At 41.3% G+C, this 23697-nt stretch overlaps 1 protein-coding gene across 1 annotated transcript in view; it reads left to right on the top strand.

Moving 5' to 3' along the window:
* LOC137438946 (WDR4 tRNA N7-guanosine methyltransferase non-catalytic subunit) overlaps positions 1 to 23697 on the top strand; it is a gene marked incomplete at its 3' end in the record, with an annotated part of 45781 nt that overhangs the window by 5122 nt on the left and 16962 nt on the right.

Below are 23697 nucleotides of genomic sequence, written 5' to 3' on the forward strand. Positions count from 1 at the left end.
CGTAGTCAACGTGTGGCCCTGAATGGATTTCTCTCATCTCCCCTTCCTGTTCAGGCTGGAGTTCCCCAAGGAAGTGTGCTGGGCCCTGTGCTTTTTCTGGTCTTTATCAATGATCTCTCTGACTCTCTGGAAAATCCTCTCTATCTCTTTGCTGATGACTCCACTCTCTGCCGCTCCATTCCTCTTCCCTCAGATCGGCAGTCTGCAGCCTCCTCACTCTCTGAAGACCTGGACAAAATCACAGACTGGTCAAACAAGTGGAACATGTCTTTCAATCCTGCCAAATCTCACTCTCTTACTATGTCTCTCCGAAAAGATCGACTGGACAACCCTCCCATCTACTTTCTCAACAATCCTCTCCAAGAAGTTCTGTCACTCAAGCTTTTGGGTCTCACTATCTGCCATGATCTTTCTTGGGAAAACCACATTTCCAAGCTGGCCTCCAAAGCCAGTCGCCGACTGGGCATCCTCCATCGTGCGAAGTCCTTCCTCGGCACACCTGAGCTCCTCACCACTTACAAGGCTTTCATCCGCAGCTCAATGGAATACTGTTCTCCCCTATGGGCTGGTGCTCCTGCCTCACACCTGGCTCGGCTTCACGCTGTTGAATCCAAAGCTTTCAAAATCATTGGAATCTCCCGCGATGAAGCTATCTCTGAGGGCCTTTCACTCACTCACCGCAGGCAGGTAGGTGGTCTTTCTGTCTTCTACCGACTCCTCTCCGGCCTTGCTCCCCCAGCTCTCTCTGTGCTCTGTCCCCCAAATATTCCTACAGGTCGCACAAGATCTGCCAGCAACCCTCTGATGGTTAAACTGCCGAAATCTCGGCTCTCTGCTCACCTTCACTCTTTCATTCCTCTTTTCTCCCGCCTGTGGAACAAACTCCCACACTCCCTTCAATCCCTCTCCTCCCTCCAGGTCTTTAAAACAGCTGTTCACCACCATCTCTTATCTTCCCCCATCCATAACCTTGATCTTTTCTACCCCCACTAATTCACCCCAGATCCACCTTGTTTGAAATTCCAACTTATTTCCTGGAAATCCTGGCAGTGTCCATATGTTTATACCTCTCCCACCCCCCCCTTCACATGCCTCCCCCCCTTCACATGCCTCCCCCCCTTCACATGCCTCCCCCCCAAAGCCCTCTCCCTCCCACAGATCTCTCGATGTCTCCATGTCTCTCGGTCCCTGCTCTCAAATGTTGTGTTTGTGTCCTTCCCCCTCTCTCCCCATCTTGTCTACCGCTCCGATGTTATTTGTTTTATGTGTCTGTTTGTCTTTCTGTGTGATTAATGTTCGCTCTTTCACGAGCCTCGATCTTGTATACAAAAAAAAAAAAAAAAAAAAAAATCTGAAAAGATCCGGATCTGCTGTATGTGTCGATGGAGTGCATCCCTCGATTTAGATCATGGCTTTTTCCATGCTCATTGGGGTTCACGCAATCGACAGTTTTGCTGCCGAAGTAGTCATTTCTTAATTGTCCTAAATATTACATGGCATTACACAAGATATGGCATGCAAACGCCAGATTTCCTGAAATGTCATCATTGATGGACCAATGAGGTGCTGGCTTAGATGTAACGGGTCTCTCAAAACCCTTCTCAGCTCCTGACAGTTGTCAGAACTGGGCCATCTCCATTTTTGAGGCACACTAGAAAAATCCAAGTGTCCCATTTATCACCACTTTCCTTTGCTCTTCCTGCAGCACGTTGGTAATGCCAACGCTTGTGGGTGTAACCATTTTCGTTGATGCAGTCATGTCTCTTAGTCACTTTATTTGTTATAAACAAAAGCTCTGTTTTTGGATAAGCACTTGTTAATAACCTCAGCTGACAAATTCGGCATTTAGATGTGTGTGCTAAATTAAAAAGTGCAATCATCTTTACAATGATAATTGGAAATATTTGTGTCCAACTGTGTCCATCAGTATCACAATCACCATAGTTTGGGCCACTCATCCCAGCAGACCAGAATGTGGTGTTTCCTCTTATATTTCTGACATTACATCTGGAGTTTCTGCAATGTCAATACATCTATCTATAATTCCAGTAATCTCTGTGTGTTTGTATGTGTGTATGTGTGTGTGTATGTTTGTCTGTGACCGCTGTTTCTCGACAACTACCGGTCCGATATACTTGAAACTTGCCAGGTATATTGCTGGGGACCCGAGGATGTGCCTTTTCAAGGTTTGAAATTAATCGGACAAGTACTTACCGAGCTATGGCGATTTAGCCGTTCGCCGTTCGCTTTGGCGTTGCGAATGGACCAAACCATTGCATGTAAATAGAGGGGGGGGGTTCTGTGGTCGTTGCGAATGGACCAAACCATTCATGTAAATAGAGGGGGGGGGGTTCTGTGGTCGTTACTGCCACGTGGTTTCAAAGTTTTTTTTTGTTGTTGTTGTTTGCACGCATGTTTTTTTGCACCCACGTACGGGCACGCCCTAGGATGTTTACACACACACACCCCTACACAAATTTTTTTTTTTTTTTTTTTTTTTTGGCAAGGAACGGGCACCCACGTACGGGCACGTCCTAGCTTATATATAGTACGGGCATGCCCTAGTATTATTACAATTTTAGTAATTTAAAACGTTGGTCCTTGTGTAATGACACTTTACGGCACAGTTGGCATAGACAGGGTCCTTACCTATAGTGTTCTGTGGATATATATATATATATATATATATATATATATATATATATATAGGTCGACTCCATATGATGAGTGGATACCAGAGATAACGTCACCGCGTGGCAGGCGGTGCGTATCGCTCCCAGCAAGGTGCAGCAGCAGCTGTATGGGACACCTTGCTGGCGGTTCTCCACTGATGATATGAAGGTCGCATAGTGACTGATATATATATATATAATCGTTAGATTAAATAAGACGCGGACGTAGCTTCAGGACGTCTATCTTTAATTGTCGACAAGCTTTCGACCAACAAAGGTCTTCTTCTGAGTCTACAAAAACAGCAGGCATGTATATCAGTCAAGTATGTATGGTGATATGTGTGTGAGATGTGTGATGTGTGTAGAAAATGCATACAGAAGGAAGAGCCACGCCAAATTTTACTCACCAGCCCCAAGTTCAACGGAAGTGACCGTTTGCGTTACAGTTAGGGTGCACGTGCATATACAAATATAGAGATATACATACATAAACACACAAGCATATATTCATATCCCATTTATATTCATATAATATATTGTTACGTAACCGTGATTAACACCACAGTTACGGATGGCCGATTTGCGAGACTTTAACTCCCGAGGCGAAAACTCAATGGCGGATTCAAGCTCAACACAAAGTTAAGCGCGCGGAATGGCGCACGGCGAAGCTCCCCCCCCCCCGCCGCCTTATCTATTACAATCAAACACCCAGGAAACTGCGTTCAGATATATATATATAAAATAATACAAGGATTTATTATGGAAAAGTAAAGCCAGTGAAAAAGCCCGCCGGTAAATCTAATAAATCGAATAAGCCTAAATTGGGATCCCAGACACAACAGATATCAAACACGATACGAAGGAGGTGAATACGAAAATAACACGTCTCGTCGTTCAAAATGTACGCGGATGCGGCTTATCTTGTCTGTCTTTCGTCGCCTTTGTGGCGGCCGCCCAACACCGCTCCTTTCGGCCCGATCGCACACCACGAGGTCCCTCGCTCCAAGTTCCACAAGGCCTCCTCCAAGCACCACGCGTCCGACGCAGGCCAGCGGCTCCACACGAGGCCGATCTCCACAAGGTCCGTGCACCAAAGGTTCGACGTAAGCTGCACAAAGCAAGCGAACTCCACTTGGCTCGACTCTCTTTTGGGAGTGCTGGCAGCCAAGTGCCAACTGCCAACGAACTGCGACCAACGAACCTCGAACTGCTCACGAACTGTTGCGAACTCCCATGTGCTCTGTGTGCTACCGAACTCTCTCTCTGCGAACTGCCACTGTTCCACGAACTGCCTCGACTCCCAACTCTCAACTCTCAACTCTCAACTCTCTGTGTGCTCGGTGTCCTCGGTGTGCCAACTGCCGACTGCCACTGTTCCACGAACTGCCTCAACTCCCAACTCTGTGTGCTCGGTGTGCGAACGAACTCTCCACCAACTGCCGACTGCTCGAAATGGCGTCCGACCGTCGCATATATTGGTGGCCGATGACGTCACATTGGCGCACTCCTCAGCCAATCACAGCCTCCCAACTCGCCGGCTCGCCCCGGCCACGCCCTCTGCGGCATGCTCCACTCTCGCTCACCGACCCCCGCGGTCCTTGTGTAACACGTGCCAGGCGAGGTTTGTAGGCCTTGGAGGTGTAAACGGTGGCGGTGTTTTTGGCCTGGTGGTGTCCATTTATTACGAAGTCATTGTCAGGGAAAGGAATTATTTAATGTTGCGCTAAGGACCTAACTAATGTTTATGTGGTTTGCAGTGCCATAATGGACAAAGGTTTGACTACTAGGTGAGACTCACAGGGGCGTTACCTTTAACCCCTCACTATTTAACACTCAAATCTCCAGGTAGATCCACAATCATACATCTTACCCCGACAAACGCCTAAACATCAATAACTTATTACATGTAGAGTCCCTGTCACGACAGCCGAATACCTACCTATTCAGATCTACCTAGCTCTAGATGTTGCTCTACCAAATTCATAACACAGCCCCCCCCCCTGGAACCGTAGCTCCTGCAAGGTTCACCGCAGGGCTACCATTCCAGCCTTAACACTTACTGTCACACACTTAATTAACCTATGAAATAAATCAGGAAGGGCTGTGGGAAGTGAGTCGGACTACCTACCTACACTTCCTTAACATGCTGAACCCCTTAACCATCATGCAAGTATGTACATTGTCTTCGTTGTTCCTGTGGAGGGAGGAAACAAACAACACACAACACTAACTTAACCACAAAACTTAACCATCTTTCCAAAACTCAAAACTCTAACCTTTGTACATACCCCGGTCTACAGACCGCGTCCCCCGGTGGATGCCACAAGACACAACCTTACCTGCGGGGCCATCCCCAATGCATCCCCCTAAATTTCCACGGGCCCTGTCCAGATGTTACAGGTGAGTGACACGGCTCGGTGGATTTCGCCCACATTCATGCAACACAGACCCCTTAACCACTCATTCTCATTCCATAGGTCATCAAGGCATTTCAAAAATCAACAAAGCACTTATTTCAATACACCCCCTGCAGGACCATGGCATTGATGTCATTCACGTGTGTGTGCATTCCTCAACTAGGCAGCGGGGAGGTACCGCACCAAAAGATGGTGGGGGCGCATCAGGCTGTGGTGCCCGCAGTCCCAAAAACAAGTCAACCGACTTACAAGTTCATTGCCCCCCCCCCCCTTTTACCTCTTGGCCCCGTGACAGCCCAACAGCCCCTTTCCGCCGTTACCTCGCCGGTGAGGGTCTCCACACACACCAGGCTCCTTTGCCTCCTGCTTTCGCGCAGCAACACGGGTCACCGGGGGACTTCCTCACCCCGCGGCGCCCTACCAGACCCTCCACCGACGAGCTCCAATTTCCAGTTACCACCGGCTGCCAGGGGTAATTGCCGCAGAGGGGGGCCCGCAGGCATCGCTCCTCAGAGCTTGCTCTGTACCTGCGGACACACACACCTTCCCCACCCACAAGACCCCAAAACACACTTCCTCCCCCGCTGCCATTCAATTCTCCACACAACTCAGCACAATTCTTGGTGTAAAAGGTGTTACAAGGCTTGCCATGGCCTGCCACATGTGAAATCCCCCAGTTCACATTTAAACCATCACACATTTCCAAAAGCACATTTCCAAAAGCACAAGTATCGCCCCTCATTATCTCCAATAACCATCACTCACTCTCCAGGTTCCACTCTCACGACCACATCAAAACACCTAACCACAATACAAAAACATACGCCACCCACAAGACACTGTGGCTCCCATTCCATCCCCTCACCGGCCATGTCATCACTCTCACCCGCCTCCCAACTCCAATTTACATGTCCCCAATTTCCAAAGCAAGTCCTGAAGCCTGGGACAGTACTCCTCAAAACACTCACCTCAAGTGCAGGTAGTTGCAGGTTGGTCAGGTTCAAAGTGCAATCCACCCATACAATTCCCAAAATTTCACATTGGGCCTACCAAATCCTTCCAAATTTCTCTTTTGTCCCCACTACACTGGCAGGTATGTGGATCCGCATCCAACGGTGATCATCACTACACAACTACCTATGGCCACGACAGCTCTGCACCTCTACCGTGCAAGGGTCACCGGGACAAGGTGAGCAGTCAAAACGCCAACATGGCCCATGAGTGTCCATAAGGGTGCGACCCACCATCCATCCTTCGGCCCCCCTGCGAGGAACACAGCTGCAGCAGCCCCAGCTGGCCAATGTGGTGAGCACTTGCTGCCACAACACACACTACCGCACACACAACCTCGGCCCTGGGGGGCACGGTCGCAGTGCGTGGCATCCCTACAGCCACGTCCCCTGCACCTCCCCATCATCCCCCAGTCCGACTACAGAACTGCAGCCCCCCCAGTGCTCACCCACACTTGACCACACCAAGGTTCAGTCAACAGCCATGCTCCACCAGGAGACCCACCCAGAAGACATGGTCCACACACCTCGGACACGCACAGCACCACGTTGACCCTCAGGCTACACAACTACATCCCCATCATCCCGCGTCCCAAATATCAGCACAGTTGCCCCCGCAACCAGTTGAAAGCTGTGCCTTGCTACCCTATTAATTTCATCACAGCCTCCAACACTTTGGTCTACACACCTGGATCAATAATGGCGTCACTGTACAGTGTCCACCATGGCATTTCAAAATCCACCCTTAAATTTCCATCTAACCCACAGATTACCCATGCCAAACATTTGTCACCTTTTACTAACCTCACCAAAGATGGATGCTTTGCCATACACATGCCAGCCGAGCATGGCCCATATGCTCGGCGCTTTACACATCTCCCGATTCACATCCCCATGGCTCTCTTCCCAACCCGAGAGTCCATAAATCATAACGGAGCATCTGTGGAAGGTCACTCACACCATCACGTTCCACAGATGCCCCAATGGTTGTCCGGCAGGCTATCTCCATCCCTGTCCATTCGGTTTGACCCGCGTCCATAGACCAACCACCATGCCAGGTCACCACATGCTGGTTGTCCCAGAGTCCCTGGAGGAGAGTGCCAGGTCGCATGCCCGGGTGATCACTACATCAGGCCCAAGCTGGCCGTCCGTAGTGCCACCACCAAAGCGCGACCCACAACAGCTCCCCCTAGTGGTCCTCAATATTTGCCATCCCAGGCTTGAGAAACCACCTCGGACCTCCCTGGAGGTCTTAACCCCCACCAGGGTCCGGTGACCCTGCCGGCCCGAGCCACCGGCTCGGATGGCGCCCCGACGGACAAGGGACGCCACACTCCACCAGACCCCCCGTGGGACCCAGGTCGTACCTCGACACCCAAGGCTGGACCCCACGTCCAAATCTCGCCATCACAGCCCCCCAGCTGGCTGGCATACCCAAATTTTGAAAGAGGCAACTTTTGCCCGAGGCCATCACCCATGACCTCTCCATGTCCAAATCCCGCAGCCCGGGGACCAATCCCCACCATGGCTGCTCCAAATCAATTTCCCATTGTAATTTTATTTTAAATTTTCTTTTACAAATTTTCATTCCCACTGCCAAACCGCAGACCTCTACCACCGGTTGTTCTGCCCCTCCCTGCAGTTGATCCAAATTCCCTACAGGGACCAAATCTCCAGAAGCTCTATCTCCCGATCCTCCAAGATCCAAATCCAGCCCGGAGCCAACACACTCCCCCAACTGGTTGTCCAATTTTGGAGCCTCTGTTTCCAAATAGCAGTGTACAGTGAGCGTCCCCTCGGTCATTCCAACCACCTCCTTGGACCAACTCACCTCATCACCCAAGCTCCTTTGGGCCTGAACAAGCTCTACCTCCATGGGACTGTCACAGGTCTCCAGCCGCTGGATCAAATCATCCCCATCCTCGTCATTATTACAAATCATTCCTGGCCCCGCCAGGCTTTGATCAATATCCCCAATAAATACCTGGTCCGGCTCCATTGCACGGACCCCCAAAAACTCTACCCCCTCTTGCTCCGCACCACCGCCCTGGTGCTGCACAATTCCAAATTCATCCCCCGGTTGGGGTGTTGTGACATCCACACGGTCCCGATAAACAACCAGGTCTCCATTTGCTTTATCAATTCGAGCATTTGTGGCACCAATCTGACCCTCCAACTTTTCCCCCATTTGGACAGCCTGCGTCACGCCCTCCTCTATTTCTGACATTAATTCTTCCCGTTTCAATTCAATTTCCACCCCTATGGCTTTTTCCATCTCCCCCATTTGAGTTTCTACTTTACCCTCAAATTTCCCCAGTCTGTCCGTAATTTGGTTTTGCACTCTCCCTTCTATGCCATCAATTCGTTCCCCCAGCTGCTGTGCCATTTCCCCAATTTTTCCTTCCAATTGTTCATTCCTTTCCTTTATTTCATTCCTCCATTCCTTCCCCTGCGACTCCATTTTATTTTCCATCCCTTCAATTTTATTTTCCAACCCACTTTTCATTTCTCCCATTTGTTCCTCCAATCGATCACTCATTCCCTTCATTCCTTCCCTACATTCCTTCCCCTGGGACTCCATTTTATTTTCCATCCCTTCCATTTTTCGAAGCAATTGACCCAACATCTGGTCGGTTGTCGGGGCCGTTCCTACTGCTCCTGACTCCCCGGTGGGGGAGGGGGATAAGTTGGTGCTCGGGACGAGGGAGGTTCCAAGGCTCACCTCTGCATCTAATTCCCCTATTTCCGGCTCACTCCCGACGCTGACGGAGGCCTCGCTGCGTACTTCCATCTCATCGACCTCCGACATCCGCTTTTCGGAAGGTCGTTCCCCGCGCGCGTATTTATTTCAATACCAAAAACACTTTAAATTTGACGAAGACGCGATATCGCGCTCCGTATGCCCAATTGATTACTAAATTTCTCCGCCTCGCCTATAAAAATTTTGCGTTCGAACGTCGGGCGCAATGTACGCCCGACCGTGTCGATGTCTCGCCGCGGACAAAAAAAATTTGTCCGACGGATTCGAATCCTACACTCCTGACACCACTTGTTACATAACCGTGATTAACACCACAGTTACGGATGGCCGATTTGCGAGACTTTAACTCCCGAGGCGAAAACTCAATGGCGGATTCAAGCTCAACACAAAGTTAAGCGCGCGGAATGGCGCACAGCGAAGCTCCCCCCCCCCCGCCGCCTTATCTATTACAATCAAACACCCAGGAAACTGCGTTCAGATATATATATAAAATAATACAAGGATTTATTATGGAAAAGTAAAGCCAGTGAAAAAGCCCGCCGGTAAATCTAATAAATCGAATAAGCCTAAATTGGGATCCCAGACACAACAGATATCAAACACGATACGAGGGAGGTGAATACGAAAATAACACGTCTCGTCGTTCAAAATGTACGCGGATGCGGCTTATCTTGTCTGTCTTTCGTCGCCTTTGTGGCGGCCGCCCAACACCGCTCCTTTCGGCCCGATCGCACACCACGAGGTCCCTCGCTCCAAGTTCCACAAGGCCTCCTCCAAGCACCACGCGTCCGACGCAGGCCAGCGGCTCCACACGAGGCCGATCTCCACAAGGTCCGTGCACCAAAGGTTCGACGTAAGCTGCACAAAGCAAGCGAACTCCACTTGGCTCGACTCTCTTTTGGGAGTGCTGGCAGCCAAGTGCCAACTGCCAATGAACTGCGACCAACGAACCTCGAACTGCTCACGAACTGTTGCGAACTCCCGTGTGCTCTGTGTGCTACCGAACTCTCTCTCTGCGAACTGCCACTGTTCCACGAACTGCCTCGACTCCCAACTCTCAACTCTCAACTCTCAACTCTCTGTGTGCTCGGTGTCCTCGGTGTGCCAACTGCCGACTGCCACTGTTCCACGAACTGCCTCAACTCACAACTCTGTGTGCTCGGTGTGCGAACGAACTCTCCACCAACTGCCGACTGCTCGAAATGGCGTCCGACCGTCGCATATATTGGTGGCCGATGACGTCACATTGGCGCACTCCTCAGCCAATCACAGCCTCCCAACTCGCCGGCTCGCCCCGGCCACGCCCTCTGCGGCATGCTCCACTCTCGCTCACCGACCCCCGCGGTCCTTGTGTAACACGTGCCAGGCGAGGTTTGTAGGCCTTGGAGGTGTAAACGGTGGCGGTGTTTTTGGCCTGGTGGTGTCCATTTATTACGAAGTCATTGTCAGGGAAAGGAATTATTTAATGTTGCGCTAAGGACCTAACTAATGTTTATGTGGTTTGCAGTGCCATAATGGACAAAGGTTTGACTACTAGGTGAGACTCACAGGGGCGTTACCTTTAACCCCTCACTATTTAACACTCGAATCTCCAGGTAGATCCACAATCATACATCTTACCCCGACAAACGCCTAAACATCAATAACTTATTACATGTAGAGTCCCTGTCACGACAGCCGAATACCTACCTATTCAGATCTACCTAGCTCTAGATGTTGCTCTACCAAATTCATAACAATATTTATATATTTATATAAATGACATATAAAGGTTGAATGAATGAATGAATGAATGAATGGGTTACGGTTAACAATTTGATTGGGTTGATGTGGGAACATGCTTTAGTCATCAAAATTTATGCCATGAGGGACTTTTGTCCGAAGTTTGTGTATCCAAAAGGACTCACGTTTCAGAATCGTGGTGTGTGATCGATTTGTGATTGATTCAATGGCAGAGATCTGAATGTCATTTATAGAGTGATCCGGTTGATTAAAGTGTATCGTGTAAGGTAGAGATTTGCCCTGACTGGTGTGGAAGTTATTGATTTCTGACCGGGTGTTATTAAATCGTGTGTAGAGTGTATTCTCAGTTTTTCCAACATATTGTTTGGTGCACTTTTGGCAAGTGATTAGGTATATGACCCATGTAGATTTGCAGTTCATATAGGAGGTGATGGGGAATTTTTGTCCAGTGCTAGAACTACAGAATTTGTTTCCTTCTAGTAAATGCTTGTGAATAATGCATTTGTTTGCTGTGCATTTATAGAAGCCAGGGATCCTAGTTTCTTTGTTGTGGGGCTGTGGGTGCTTTGCTTTTACCAAGAGGTCCCTGAGTGTCCGACCACATCGAAATGATGTTAGTGGAGGTTGAGGAAATGTGGTGCCGAGTGTTTCTGATTGATGGAGGTGAGGAAGGGCCTTATTCAGAATACTTGGCAATTGGGATGAGGTAGCAGAGTAGGTGGTTACCAGTGGGACACGGTTAGTTGCAGGTTTGGGTTTGTAAGTCAGAAGGTCTGCTCTCGGTATGTGTTTTGCTCGGGTTATTGCTTCTTGCACAGAGTGAGGGTCATAGTTTCTTGCAATGAAGTGTGTTTCTAATTGGCAGAGAGAAGTTTCTTCTGCCATTTTTGTTGAGCAAATGCGTCTTACTCTGAGTGCTTGACTGTATGGTATGCTTGCAATTGTATGTTTAGGATGAGATGAAGAAGGGAGAAGGTAAGAGTGAGTGTCTGTTGGTTTGGTGTATAGTTCTGTTTCGAGTCTGTTATTTTGAAGCGTGGGTGATGTGTCTAGAAAGTGAACTTCGGACTGTGAGCTGTCGAATGTAAACTTGATGGTCGGATGAATCAAATTTAATTCATTTTGGAATTGTGTGAGACTACGGGGGGGGATTTTGACCAGATGAACTGGATGTCATCAATATAACGTACCCAGGATTTTTCCAAGATGCCGTGATGAGGTTGTGCATTGATCTTGGCCTCTATCATTCCCATGAAGATGTTAGCGTACGATGGTGCAACAGGGGTACCCATCGCGGTACCTTGAGTTTGAATGTAATGTCGTCCGTTGAATTGGAAATTATTCAGTTTGAGTGTCAGTTCTAATAGGCGCATAAGGTCTTGAGTAGGTGGCATTGGGACTTGTCGTGTATCGAGGGCTTTGCGGCATGCAGACAGGCCTTCTGAATGTGGAATATTAGTGTAGAGGGATGTAACATCTGCTGTGACTAAAATGGTTTGGGAGTTGAAAGGTGAGTATATTCTGTTCAATCCTTGGATGTGGGTCAGAAAACTGGTTGTGTCCTTGAGGTATGAGGAGAGCTTCAACACGAGAGGACGTAAATGACAGTCAACAAATTTTGATATGAGAACAGTTGGACATGTGCAGCCAGATACGATTGGTCTACCTGGATTGTTTACCTTGTGTATTTTAGGAAGAAAATAAAGGTTAGGGTAATGAGGATCTTTCGGAACCAAGCGAGATTTGATGGTTTTATCCACCCGAATAGAATCTACTACCTTTGTAACCTCTTCAAGATGTAAAAGGGTAGGGTCGGATGGGAGCTCTTTGTAAGTATCACTATGTAGTTGACGATTACCTTCTGCAACGTAATCGGTAGTCGACATAATGACAATGCCAGTACCTTTATCTGCTGGCTTTATGACTATCTTTTCATTGTTTTGGAGATTGTGAAGTGCTCGTCGCTCTGCCTTTGTAAGATTGTCCTTATGTCTGGAACAATTATATTTTTGTGCCACCTTTTCAATTTCATTGCTCACTTGTTCCATATAGACATGTAGATATGGATTGTCAACACGTGGTGTCCAGGTGCTTTTTGGTTTAGGTAAAGTGAGTTATGGTGTATTAGTATCGGTGTATGTGATTGTATGCGTGGTTGTTGGTGTTGTTTGTTGTGGCGTTGATGGTGCTGGGTGTACTTTAGCAAAGTGTGCCTTTAATGTCATTCGCCTACAGAAATCTTTTAAATCTTCTTTCAATTGTAATTGGTCTATTTGTGGAGCGATTGGGCAAAATTTTAAACCCTTAGAGAGCAGGTTTATTTCCGCCTCACTGAGGGAATGATTGGAAAGATTGATGATCCCGAGTTTAGGTAGATCTACAAGTTTGGTTGCAGTAGAAGTTCTATTGTTGTTGGTTTGACTATTTTCAACCTCAGCTGTGTTCATTTCCATGGAGGAACGGTTCTGCATGTAATGATGTCTGCGGTTTGTGTATTGTTTTTTACGATAATGTCGATTTTTGTGTTTATGCTTAAGTTGGTCAGAAGTGGTTTGAGAAGTGGTTGGAGTGGTTGGGGTGGTTGAAGATGGAGTGGTTGAAGTGGTGGAGAAGTGGTTGGAAGTGGTTGTAGTGGTTGGTCAGAAGTGGTTGGAGAAAAGTGGTTGGGAGTGGTGGTTGGAGTTACCTTGTTATTGTTTGCAATGGGTGTATTCTCTTGAGATGGTTTTATATGCTTGCATAACATTTCATCACGTTTAAGTTTCCTTTCCTTAACTTTAACAATGTCGTGTTTAGCAGCCATTAGCTTATCATTGAATGAGCACATTATGTGGTGAGTAGGGGAAAAAGGTTGATACTGGGACACCCGCACCCAAGCCACTGGGACACCCAAAATGGGGCTTTTTGACTGGAAAAGGGGGTGAAAAGGCACAAAATCGCTGAAAAATGGCCCAAAAGTCCTAAAATCGTTGTTATTTTGCCCCAAATCGTGTGTTTTTTAAGGTGGGTTTTTGGGAAATCATGAACGTTTTTCCGCCATACACTCTGCTAGTTTCGAGTGGTGAAGCCGATAGGCTTCACCCTCGAAACGCGCCGTGTTTCGACGGGCAGATAGTGAAATATTGTTTGCGGTCCTTTGGTTCTTTGGTTTATTACCCCTCCTTACCAAGGATCCCCAGCTTATTATCCTCCTGTTTATTATCCCCCAGTCAGAGTTCCTCCTGCCCGGGGTCCCCCATGCGATTAGGTTCTCCCCGGCGACGGAATACCGGCAGAGCTTCGAAGAAGCGAACCGGGATTACGTCATGACCTTATAGCATCATGTATCGAGGCGATCCTTTGATTAATTATCCTTCTGTTTGGGATCCCTATGAGCAAATTAAATTTAGTAGATTATCTATACTTCCATTGTACATCCCCCTTTTAGCAAGAGGCATGATATCCAAAAGGAACCGATGTGTTCCCATCATTATTTAAATATCGTTTATCATCATATGCACCAAGTGCCTTCTTAAGAACTTTCTCGGAATATATTTTATGTTTATAACTTCTTATTCCTTTAATATTTCTGTACACAACCTCCTTTGTATCCATCGTGTTTTTATAATCATCAAATCCGAGAGTTTGTTTTATAACCCCCTTCTTTATTCCCTTTAGCTTTTTACCAGTTTCAAGTTTATCCCCATCAAAATATCTATACGCATATGACTTTGCTCTAAGGCCAATAAATTCACTCATAATTTTTCCTCCAAGTTCATCTTTAAATTTTCCAATAACTTTTTCATTGGCTTTTGAGAAGGCCTCTTTCCTCCCATCTTTAAACCCAAGGTAATTACTCGTGTCATATACTTCAGAATTATTTATCATGTCTTTAAAAACATCATCAGTTTTGATATCCAATATAAAGCTGTCTGTGTCCATATACATCAGCTCAACTTTTTCATTATATTTTGGTTTCAGATTCTTATAATAAAAATCATACATCAAGGACTTTGATAAATCAAGAACTGTAGTCCCAATGTAGATCGGCTTATCCATTTTAATTTCTTCCCTTAGCATATTGATCCCACAAAAGTTTTCATCAAAAATTGTTATACTAGCAAAGTTTGGCTTGTTGATTAACCTAGAGGTCTGTTTCCATGTTGTTGTTAATCTGATATCCCTCCTATTTCTAACATTTTCCATCGTCTTACCAAACACTGAATTATTCATTAACTTATAAAAATCTTTCTCAAATGGAGTTGTTCCCTTTGTTCTCATCTGAGTGTTGTAGTCAATATATTTTGCCAACCAATGACTCTGCTTAAATTTTATTATTCTATGAATTTTTTCCACAACTAATCCGTTATTGATACACTGAAGAAGATTTCTCTGGTGGAGAACATAATTCTTTTTATCAAATAATGTTGTTAAAAGTTTCTCTGTTGTTGTCTTAACATTAAATGACTTTTGATAATCACTCAACCATTCTTTTTGAGGCGTACCCTTTGAACAAGCAAATGGAAGATCCTGATGTTTTGAATGGAGTTCTTTTGGGTATTTTAAGTCGACTTCAAAATAATACCCAACCTTCCAATCATCAAGATCCTCTTGCGTGTTATTTAATAGCTCATTAAAAACTTCTTGTTCATCTTTCTTTGGAACCCATTCTAACCCACCATATGGAACAGCTTGGGACATTGCCCAACCATACAAGTTATTCGCATCATAATACATCAAGAAAGAGCTCTTTTTCTTGGAATCATAATCTTGAAGATACTTGTTGTTTGCTTTCGCATATCTCTTTTTACAAACCTGGGAAATTCCTCCACATTTTGCCTTCTCAATCATTAGGAGCATATCAACATCTGTAATTAAATCAATTTCTTGTTTCGTCATCTTTAACATTGCGCTCCATGCTAATCCTGGAGATGTAAAATAATGTGCTGGGTCTAGTTCATATCCCTTTAAACAAATATCACGGAATGATTCAAAAACGTCAGCCAAAAGAAGGACATCCGTTTTCAAATACAAATCATGATAACCCCCCATGTTTTTAATCCCATGTTCTTTCCAAACATTTTGAGCGTGTTCATATTCTTTATCCGTTATCCCAATATTGTTGAGTTCATTCCAAAAATCATCTTTGCTTGGCAACTGTGTATCGTTGAACCTTTCAAACGAATCCATGTAGTCATATGGATAAATTCCCTTTTGAGTTAATAAATTTGTGTTTTCAAAAGCTCCTTCAAGATTAGGAAATGACTTTAGATTGTTTACAAGATTTCCCAAACCACTTGCCATAAATTTAAAGGAGTCAAGAAATCTTATTTTGGTTAATGGACTTGATGGGATTATCTTTGTGTAAGAAATATAATTTTGATCTGTACTTGGAATTGCTGTTATTTTTCCAGTCGTTTTTGCCAACTCTCTTATAAAAAGATGTGTGTCATAATGAGAATTATTATGTAGAAACACAGGTATAAACTTTGGTTTTTCTTTAATTTTTTTATTCTCCATGATTATAATTTTTGTTAATCGAATACAATCATTTTCAAGATTTTCTACAAATTTTTCAGGAGCCTTTGGCCCCCGGTATCCAACTACTTTATTTAATTCATCACCAATTCCAGATTTAATATAATAACAGAAACCACAAGGAATGTGCTCTTGATATTTTCCACCATCATTACATTTTTGTAGGATGCTCTCAAAATCAGCATATATAACAAATGGGTGTTTAATTGTTTTCTCTGTGTCTTTAAAATAAATTGAAGAACCCTTATCTGGCATCTTAACAACCGTTGATTTATGTTCACTACAATATTTAGAATGTCTTCCTAACCGCTCCTTTGTCTTAAACCAATTTAGACATCTTGGGCACACATGAATTTTGTTTGTTCTCTTTGTTAACTGTGTTCTTACTAACTTTGCAAAATCTTTAATAAGTACATAATGTGAATTATCTCCATCCTTTATCAAAAGAAGATTAATATTTATTGTCTTCAGATCTCTTGAGAAATAAATTGGTTGAACATTCAAATTATCAGTTAACCCATAAACATTAACAGACATGTTATTTAACTTTTCAAATCTCTTTACATCTTTAACTTTCATCGGCATCTGAATATTTCCCAATTTTAACTCATTCTCATACTTATAATATTTTGAAGCTCTATGTGGATTTTTCCCATGGTCAACTGGGTGAAGATGTGCAAGAATAGACCAGATAAAACATTTATTATCATTATTTTTTATATTGATTATAGCCTGTTTCCCCCTAATTTTTTGTGGAAGATCAATGTAAGATGATCCACTAAGAGGCCCAGAGCTAACAACATGAACATCAACAGAGTTTGTTCCACCAATAACCCCTCCACTTTGTACACCAAGCATTGCATCCCAACCACTATAATCATGGCTTTCTAACCCGGGGTGTAAATCTTCTCTAAAATCTTCAAAATTTTCATTAGCATTTACAATATATTTATTATCACACCTCTTATAAATATCATGAGTCTCCCCATCTTTTGTTGATTTATAGTTTATCCCAAAATAATATTTAAATGGACCCATTTCCTTAAAAGTTTTTTCAAAGAATTTCCTAAGTTCAGGTCTAATATTCCCAAAGTTTTCATTAAAATTATCTGTATCTGATTCATCAAAAGAAAATCTTATAATTTTAACGTGGTTCTTAAATGCGTTGTCTTGTCTAGAAACACTAAACAATTTTTTCCGATGAGAAGCAGTTTTTAGGTGTATCTTATATCCAGCTTTTAGAATATCTTTTTGGCACTTGTTGCATCTCATGGTTAATGAGGGGGGAGCTAATTTTTTTGCATGACCAGCAGTGGTTAAATGTCTTTTAAAACTAGATTTATTTATAAATTTTTTACAAGGCTCACACTTTATTTTTTCCTGTCCAACTAAATCATTCTTATTTACCCCAAGATGTTTTTTAGTTTTATTATGTTGATAAATAAACTTAACTGACACGTTGCATTTTTCACAAAAAGTCATATTTATAGGTGAACAATCTCGTGAGATTTTGGCACTCATTTAACTATGAATCTTTTCTTAAAGCCACGCACATTTGGCACCAAGCCAACTTTTAATCTGACTCAGAACTTTGAGATTCAAGGAAGCTCGAGAAATCACTCGTTGTGTCATCATCAATAAAGCTTGATTCATATTCATCATTTGAGCACAGGCTATCAGAATCATAGGAATCTTCATCCCCAATTGTTTCTCCATCACTATCATGACTTGTGAGATCTTCAGACCATGAATCTAAAAAATCTTCTAAATCGTAATTACTCATATTTATAGGGCTATAATTCATAGTCTGATTCTTCAGAGTCAGATGGTAGAGGTGAATTTGGATGAAGACGTGTATATGTTTCTAGCGAACCACTTTTAATTATATATATTTTTAAAATTCTTTTAGAGTTTTCTTCTTCCAAATAATCTTGATAATCATCATAAGCCGTTTGTCTTTTTTCTTCTTTGGGATATGGTTGAACTGGTTGATCTGAATACAAGCGTATAAATTTGTCTAAATTAAACATTAAAGTAAAATTTCTTTCCTTATGATCTATTTCAATTTTTGATAGATGCATGATGCCTTCAAAATTACAATAAACCATCTCACCAATAAGATGGTCAACATAATCTTTTAAATAATAACCGCCGCAAGTATCTTTAACTTTATTCATAAATGTGAATCCAAAAGACCCTCCCATAGTTTTATCATAAAATGTTTTTTGTTTAAGGGTTAGCAAATTGAAAGCTTTTTTAATTTGATCAATAATTATTGTATCAACACTAATAAATTTTTTATTACACATCTGAAAATGAATCTCTCCAACAGACCATTTTAAATCAGATATATTTTTAATTGAGCTTCTTTCCAAATATCTTGGAGGAGAGTGGCTCAATAACGTATCAGTTTTTTCAAGAGGATCTCTGAGAATTCCGCTGAAGAAATCAATTGTGTTTTGAATTGTGTGCCCCATTTATATATGAAAACTTTACTTAAACTAAATTACATTTCCATCGAGCCCAATAATTTTTCTTTCAATATCCTTTTGGATAATAATATTTTTAACATTAAAAGTTATCTTCAAATAATCTTTAATTATCATTGACCTAAATGTCATCTCCCCGGTTATGATTTTATTATTAACATCAATATCTGTTTTATTAAAAAATATACATACATCTCCTTTACTTGAGTCGATGGTCTTATCATTAAGTTCCAAAGAAGTGGCGTCCAATTTTTCACCAATCTTTTCATAAATAGCCATTAGAAGGGGGGAGACATGATCCAAATGGACTTTTATCGATTTTTTAGCTGGAATAGAAAATCCGCGGCCTTTAAACATAATTGATGGACTAATATTATCATTTAATTCGGGATAAACCCAAAAATTACCATATTTATCTTTGTTCAACTTTACATCTTTGACACAATGAATAGAACCTTCGGTAATAGATTGAAATTGGTCTTTTGTGTTGTGAAACATTGTATTTATTAGTGAATAAACTTGCATTTAGTTTAAGTAAAAATTTACCACATAAATATGATAAGTTCTGAAGGATATTTAGAATTTCCAGACTCTCCATATGATAAATTAGAGAATTGTCCGGCTTGTGATAGAATAGGGCTTAATAATGAGGATTCATATAAACAATGTATTTTCTGTGATTTAATTTTAATTAATGATAATAAGAAATATAAAAAAATATATAACTCTTTTAAATTAGAACCAAAAATGAATTACTTTACAAGATTAATAAGAGAGATGAATGTTAAGTATTGTGATGATAATACACCATTTCTTTCAAGGGAAGAGACTAATTGTATTGAGGAAATGTATAAGGGTTTAATGATATTTATTATTCAAAATAATTTTAATGGAAATGTTAATACAAGATACTACATAAATAAAATAATGAATTATTTTGAAATTAAACCTGAACTCAGGATAAAATATAGAGTTTCTCAAATAGTTCAAAAAAAGTTAGATGACTTGTTTTCCAAATATATAAATGAATGATTTTTTACCCGTTTGGGAAAATAAGATAAAATTTAATAACCATAAAAACATTCCAAATTCATTGAGATGTCTAATAGTTGGTTCAAGCGGATGTGGAAAAACCTGTTTACTTTTAAAGATGCTCCTTGGTCCTAATTTTTTAGATTATGATAATTTAATAATTTTTACAAAGTCAAGTTTTCAACCCGAGTATCAACTACTCTCACAGGGTTTTAATGCGGGTCTTAAAAAGGAAGACATTATCGGTTTATTTAAACTTCAAAACAAACTAAATGATTATAATATTGATGATATAATACAATTATTTTGTGATACACAGAAATCAAAATCGAAACCCATAACTTGTATTCTCAGTGATAATACGGATGATATACCTTCACCTCAAGATTTAGATAAATCAAAAAAGAACCTCGTCATCTTTGATGATTGTGTTAATGAGAGAAACCAAACAGTAATGGATAGCTACTATACAAGAGGGAGACATTCTTCTTGTAATTGTATATATCTTAGTCAATCATATTTTCAACTCCCTCGACGCTCAATAAGAAACAATGCCAATACTTTTATTTTATTTAAGTTAAATTCAATAGATGTAAATAATTTTTGGAGAGATAATTGCTCTACGTTATGTAGTAAAAAAGAATTTGAAAATTATATGAAACACACGATTGGAAAATATAAATATATTGTTGTGAAACAAGATGAGATACTAAATGATATTTTTCAATACTAAATGAATACCGAAGAAAGAGAAAGAAAGTTTAAGGAACATCAACAATTAGTTTCAAAAGTTGTTAAACAACAGGAAGAGATAAAGAAGAAACGGAAACAGAAACTAACTGGTGAAGAAGCCTTTGAAAGAAAACAAGAGAAATTCTTTAAACCACTTTTGAAAACTCAACACTCACCTACAGTTCCCACGGTAGAATTTACTCCGAAAAAACTTCAAATGCTCAAAGATTTTAGTCAGATAACAAAACAAGAACTTGGTGAATTAGAATATAATGATGAAGAATTATTTCGGAAACTTGAGCAGGTAAATCAACCCCCTAATTATGTTGTGGAAGCTCTTCAAAACAATGAATATTCGGCGGGTTCAAAAACCAGAGCAGGTCTCATTCCAACAGAAGAACCAGCAGTGTTTCATCTTGTGGAAGAAAAGGTATTGATATTTAATGATGAATTGATGTTCTTGAGTTCTACTCAACCAAATGTTAAATTAACTCCAAGATTAATGTTTCTTCTAACAAACCCCGGATTCAGCGGTTCAAAATATTTTGAGGAACCACTTGATATGGAAAGAGAGGAAGATAGGGTATATATTGAGTTGCTAAATGCACTTGATTATGGAGTTTCTGTTGCTGGTAAAAGTAAGAAGAACGAGAAGGAGAAACATATTATTGATGCTTTAAGTAAGCTTGGTTCGGGTGTTAGTTTTCTTCCAAATGACCCATCACAATTAGTTAATAGGCTATTATTGTTGTTAGGTAGTAAGAAGGCTGGAAACAACAATTGTTTTAATGAATCCTCAGCCATTTTAGATCAGTTGATGAACATGAAAATAATTAATAAATGTCAATACAAAGATATTTTATTAGATATTAAATAAGATGAGAAGCACAATTCTTAGTTTTAATTTCACAACGAGCGATTACACAGCTTCATTCCCTTACCCACTACAACTTGACCCCCTTACCTCATATGAGGCATCTTTGTTGTCAATGGAAACTTACAATACCCTTTTTAATATCACAGAAAAAAACAACAAGTTTAGTTATAATCCAGGCACTGCCTACAAAACTTTAACCGTTTCACCTGGAGCTTACGAGATTTCTCAAATATCTTCAGAAGTCTCTCGCCTTATGAAAGAAAAAGGTGATGAACCAAAAAATATTGTAATAGATATTCAAACACACACTTCAAAATCAACTATTAAACTGAAAAATAATTATAAAGTTGATTTCACGATTGAAAATTCGTTCAGAGAGCTATTGGGTTTCTCTTCAAAAAAGATTGAAAATAACGGGACGTTTTACAGTGATAATGTTATCCAAATATCCTCCGGTATAAATTCAGTATTAATTCATTGTGATTTGATTGATGGTGCTTATAACGATGGAATAAGAACAAATACAATATTTTCATTCAGTGCATACTCAACCCCGATTGGTTATAAATTTAATATGGAACCAAAAAATCTTGTCTATTTACCTGTGTCAGGAAAAACCATATACAGAGTAAATTTTAGGATAACCGACCAAGATAATCGTATGATATCCTTTAATGATGAAATTATATCCATCAGAATTCACCTACGTGAAGTTTTTCAATAAATAAATAATGGTTATTGTAAGAAAACACGAGTTGGGAAAATATAAAATAATTACAGGGGAGGGCATGTTCCTTTCACCAGACTATACAAGGTATGTGGGTAAAGGATACTATAAACCTAAGAGACAACGGGGTGTGGGTCATCAATTTCGAAATAAAGGAGATGGGATAATTGATACTCTAATGGGTATTGGTTCAACCATTCTTAAACATAAAGACCTAATTGGTTCAACTGCTTCTCTCATGGGAAATGTAGCGGGTGTTGTAAAGAGTATAAAAGATGCTCAAAAGGAGTCCCATAAATTACAAGCAATCAAAGAAATTAAAAAAGGTAAAACTCAACTATCTTCACAAGAACGACAAAAAATCATTAAAATACTTGGGTCAGGGTTTCAACAATTTTAATACTATATAAATACAAGTATGGAAGCGATTGATAGTATCTATGATTTGGATGATACGATTATCATTTCAAACTCTACTAAAAAGGAAGACTATTTTAAGGTAAATGCTATTACAGGAACCGACTGGAATTCAAACGGAACAAAAAGTTTTGAAATAAATAATCAACAAACTTACTTGAATATAGCTGATAGTTTCTTGCTGTGTAAATTTAAATTCACTAAGGCTGCGAATAATACTAATGCTACACTCGTAAATGATTTCTTCTGGAAAATGTTTGACAGTGTCCGCCTGTATATTGGAACACAAGAGGTTGAAGCGGTTGATTATGTCTCTGCTACATCTGAAATGATGAAATTTACACTATATTCGTTTGGTGATAGAATGGGTAAGGGAGCTGTTGAAGGCTTTATTCCTGATATGTCAACGGGAACAAACACAGACCCTGGTTATAGTCAAAGGAAGTCAATGTATAATGATGAAACAAAAGCAGTGAATAGTTTTACCGTAGCAGTACCTCTGAAAGGTATATTTGGATTTTGCGATTATGATAAAGTTTTGTATGGTCTTAAAATTAGATTTCAACTACAAAGGAATGATAATGTAAATAGGTTGCTTTTTGGGGATGAAAATGCTTTTGGAGACAACAATAAATTTGTTATTAATGATTTGTGTTGGTATATCAGTGAATATACTCCTAATCTTAAAACGGAAGAGATGTTAAATAAAAGACTTAACTCAAAGAAACCGCTAAATGTATCATACCTTAAAAGAAGATGTCAACACGTTAAACTGGAACACACTACCTACACTTGGAATTTGGGTGTTCTTCAAGGAAAGCCACGATACCTCTGGCTCATTTTTAAAAAACCAGATGGAGAGGACGGTACTAATAAGAATAATGCGCTGAGTGATAATGCTAAGGTGAAACAACTTCGGGTTTCTCTTGATGGCACATTTTATCCGCGAGATAGATTGGAAATTGATTGGGAAAAAAATGATTATGCGGAAGCCTACAAGTCCTACCAAAAGGTGTGTGAAAGTAATGGTAATAATGATCCTATTTTGGATATGGTTGCATTTAAAGGTTTATATACAATCTACGCAATTGACCTGAGTTCTCAAAAGGAAACTATAAAGTCTAATCGAGTGGATACTTCTCTATACATTGAAAGAGGGGAGAATGAAGAAGTTGATGCTTATTGTTTGCTTTTGGAGGAAACAGAATTACAGATTAATACAGATAATGGTGTTATGATTAATATCACATAGGTTTTTTCTCATAAATAAATGGTTGGGGTATATGTTAATCAAATCAATCTT

Source organism: Myxine glutinosa, unplaced genomic scaffold, assembly GCF_964187855.1.
Source record: "Myxine glutinosa unplaced genomic scaffold, kmMyxGlut1.1 SCAFFOLD_2171, whole genome shotgun sequence".
Classification (NCBI taxonomy): Eukaryota; Metazoa; Chordata; class Myxini; order Myxiniformes; family Myxinidae; genus Myxine; species Myxine glutinosa.